Genomic DNA, 3,738 nt, shown 5'->3' with positions numbered 1-3,738 from the left:
CTGTAGTGGTAGGTTCCACATATAATCACTGCACTTTTTTTGCCCTGTTGTAAGTATTGGGTTAGGACTAGTCACGTAAACTATGCAAGCCAGCTAGATACACTTTAGGACGCGTAGTTGGAATACTGTAGCCAGAGTGCTTTCTCTCCAACTGGTGTAAACACCAGTTGCTACAACCATAAGAGGAATTAATGTTAACCTTAGACTAAAACTTATTTTAAAAAGTCAGAATGATTGGGGTGAATTGGATCAGTCAAATTCTGCCATAACTCTGGAATTCTAGTTATATCAGTTAACACATTTACGTTATTGTTAAGGCAATTGGAGCTGCAATTTCTCTTGTTATTTGCATAAAACTTCACAGACTTAGCAACCAAATTATCCTTTTTAGAAAAGGAAACATTTATTCCTTCCTGCCTTATCCAAGTATAAAGACTTCTGTACTGCCATAATAAAAATGACTAAATTTTTCCTCAGGCTTCACTCTGCAATAGTTATACCATTATTTATTTTCCCCTTTGAAAACAGATTTACTAAAATGTGTGACAGGTTGTAGGCATTGCCCTGAGTATCCAAAATGTAGGTAGTAAGTGCTTTCTTTCTTTCTTTCTTTCTAATTATACTTTAAGTTCTAGGGTACATGTGCACAACGTGCAGGTTTGATACATAGGTATACATGTGCCATGTTGGTTTGCTGCACCCATCAACTCATCATTTACATTAGGTATTTCTCCTAATGCTATCCCTCCCCCAGCCCCCCACCCTACAACAGGCTCCGGTGTGTGATATTCCCCGCCTTGTGACCAAGTGATCTCATTGTTAAATTCTCACAAAAATATGGAATGGTTCATGAATTTGCGTGTCATCCTTGCACAGGGTCCATGCTAATCTTCTCTAGTATGTGTGCTGTCAGAGCGAGCAGGGTAGTAACTGCTTTCGACTCTTGCAGAAGTGGAACTCAACCTACAAAGCAAAGTTGCACTGAAGGTTTAGACAAGGATGGGGGCTATGTCCTAGCAATACAACTTTGAATATCAGACCTCCATTTTTAAAATAAGTAGTTTATGTCCTCCTTCCTGTGAATTTCTGACAACCTTCTCTGTGAGATCTAGCTTCCTACTATGTGATGGTTCTTTGCTTCTGTTTTCTAGGTCACTTGTACTGGGTGTCTTCTCCAAATTCCAGTCTCCTCCTTTTATTAAAAAAACAGTAAGTATAACTTAGCTCTTTCTACCTCTTTTTAGCTATAGATCCACCTTTGTACTTCTAAGGACTCCTTAAAATGCTCTATTAAACAACAGATTAGCCAAGGTGAGTGCTGTCCTTCAGTAGCGCAAACCTGGTGAAGGCTCTGCGATTGACATCTTCCTTATTTTGCTCTTCCATAAGTCTCAGTGGAAAGTGGGATTCGTTTTCTGTGTTATTTGAATCATGCCTCTTCTCTTTAGAACAGAAGTAACTTTATACACAACTTTAGCCCTTCAGTGCAATTGTCTGTCTCTCTCACTAGAACATGAACTCTGGGAAGGCAAACTATCATATTAACATTAATTTCTCTCTTTGCAGCACATAAGTAATCAATAAATATTTGTGGAATGAATGAAAATGCGACAGACCAATACAAATAAAAATTCAGTATATGAGGGAATTTCATTTGACCAAATATCACAGGCATTAGCATAATTTTATCCAAGTATTATAGTCACATGTCACTTAACGATGAAGCTACATTCTGAGAAGTGTGTCATTAATGGTGATGTCCTCATTGTGCAAACATCGTGGAGTGTACTTACACAAACCTAGATGTTATAGACTACTACACACCTAGGCCATGTGGTATAGTTTCTGGCTGTCAGTCTACAAAATCTGTATGGCATATACAATTTTTGATTTTAAAATATTTTATTTTAAAATAAATGTTAATAAACAAGAGGAACAGAAAACATCAGTGATTGCCAGGGGGCAGAAGAGACTGAATACAAGGGGGCAGAGGGGAACGTTGTGGGTGATGGATCTGTCCTGCCTATTGACTGGTTACGAAACTATGCATTTGTCAAAATTCACAGACTAGACACTAAATAGGATGATTTTACTGAATGTAAATTATAAACCTTTTCTTAAAAAAGAAAAAAGAGTGAGAGAGGAGCCAAACATTTGCCCTATGGCGGGGGAAAGTCTTATGATAGGTTTTCTCTTTTTTTTTGAGAAGAAGTTTCTGCTGTTGTTGCCCCTGGTGGAGTGCATTGGTGTGATCTTGACTCACTGCTGCCTCCGCCTCCCAGATTCAAGTGATTCTCCTGCCTCAGCCTCCTGAGTAGCTGGGATTGCAGGCATCTGCCACCATGACTGGCTAATTTTTTGTATTTTTAGTAGAGATGGGTTTTCACCTTGTTGGTCAAGCTGGTCTTGAACTCCTGACATCAGGTTATCCACCCACCTCGGACTCCCTGGATGCTGGGATTATGGACATGAGCCACAGCACCTGTCCGTTTTTCTCTTACAGACAGTAAAAACAAGTACCAGGGATTTAAAGCAAAGAACAGTTAAGAGAGAGATCTTCAATAAAGAAATGTTTCAAAATGTGTGTTTTTTTGTTTGTTTTGTTTTTTGTTTTAGAACAATATGCTTATAGCAGAGGTAAGACTTATTTTTGTATTTGATTTGATAATTTGACTTGCAATTTTTCTGTAGGAATAAAAGTGTTAGAAAGCTTATTTTTAAATTTCACAAAATTTGCAGGCAATAAGCAAGGTGTTAGAGCCATAGAGGGCTCTAAAACTAATTCTATAAAGCATCTTACTGTAAAAGTATGTAGAGATTTTTAAGAGAAAAGTATATTTCTTTACAGTAGAAAAATAATATTGAACAAATAGTTAACTTTTCTTAAAAGACAAAAGTTCAAATGTAACATACTACTTATAAACTATTTAGCTAAAATTGAATCAAGCTGTTTATAAGAACTGATTCCAAAATATACATATATGAATGTACATAACTGATCTGTACAAGCTCTTCAAAATCTATTGTACATTTAAAAGTTAAAATTGCCCTTGCGGCCTGACACAGTGGCTCACGCCTGTAATCCCAGCACTTTGGGAGGCCACCAGGTCAGGAGTTCAAGAATAGCCTGGCAAACATGGTAACACCCCTTCTCTACAAAAAATACAAAAATTAGACGGACAGGAGAATTGCTTGAACCCAGGAGGCAGAGGTTGCAGTGAGCCGAGATAGTGCCACTGCACTCCAGCCTGGGTGACAGGGCAAGACTCCATCTCAAAAAAGTAAAAATAAAAAATGAAAGTTACTATTTTCTTACGCATTGATACTGTTGCCATAACATAGGGTAGCTGTATGTCAGTACTTCCCTTCTAGACCAGCATGCCTACATCCTAGTGTTCATTTATTCAGCACTCCACCTCCAAGCCTTGTCCCCTTAACACACACATCCACTCTCTTTGTGTTAAATTCATTGGGTCTACCATCCTGGGGTGGCACAGAACAGTTTTGGACCTGTCTTTGTTTTAATTGACACCTCTTTTTCCTGTGTTTCAGTGAGAAGCAGGAAGACAATGCCTTGGCATCTGAGCCACAGACAAGACATGGTAATGTTCTTTACTGGCGTTGAGAAAGAATTAAGTAAATATGATTTATTTATGCCAGAGTGTTGACTCTGTCTTTTCCTAGAGTCATACAAAGTAAAGATGATTGCAATAGCCTTTGACCTCCCCTCCGTACCCT

The 3,738-nt window shown here is 38.3% G+C and overlaps 1 non-coding gene across 1 annotated transcript; it reads right to left on the bottom strand.

Annotated features, from left to right (window-relative positions):
• Positions 1-831: 831 nt before the first annotated feature.
• On the bottom strand, positions 832-935 carry LOC116274291. Its single transcript, XR_004182923.1, has one exon. It is a non-coding gene; the product is annotated as a U6 spliceosomal RNA (small nuclear RNA).
• Between the last annotated feature and the right edge of the window lie 2,803 nt (positions 936-3,738).

Source organism: Papio anubis, chromosome 3, assembly GCF_008728515.1.
Source record: "Papio anubis isolate 15944 chromosome 3, Panubis1.0, whole genome shotgun sequence".
Classification (NCBI taxonomy): Eukaryota; Metazoa; Chordata; class Mammalia; order Primates; family Cercopithecidae; genus Papio; species Papio anubis.
The sequence above is the reverse complement of the archived record's forward strand: the minus strand, read 5'-3'. Positions and strand labels throughout refer to the sequence as shown.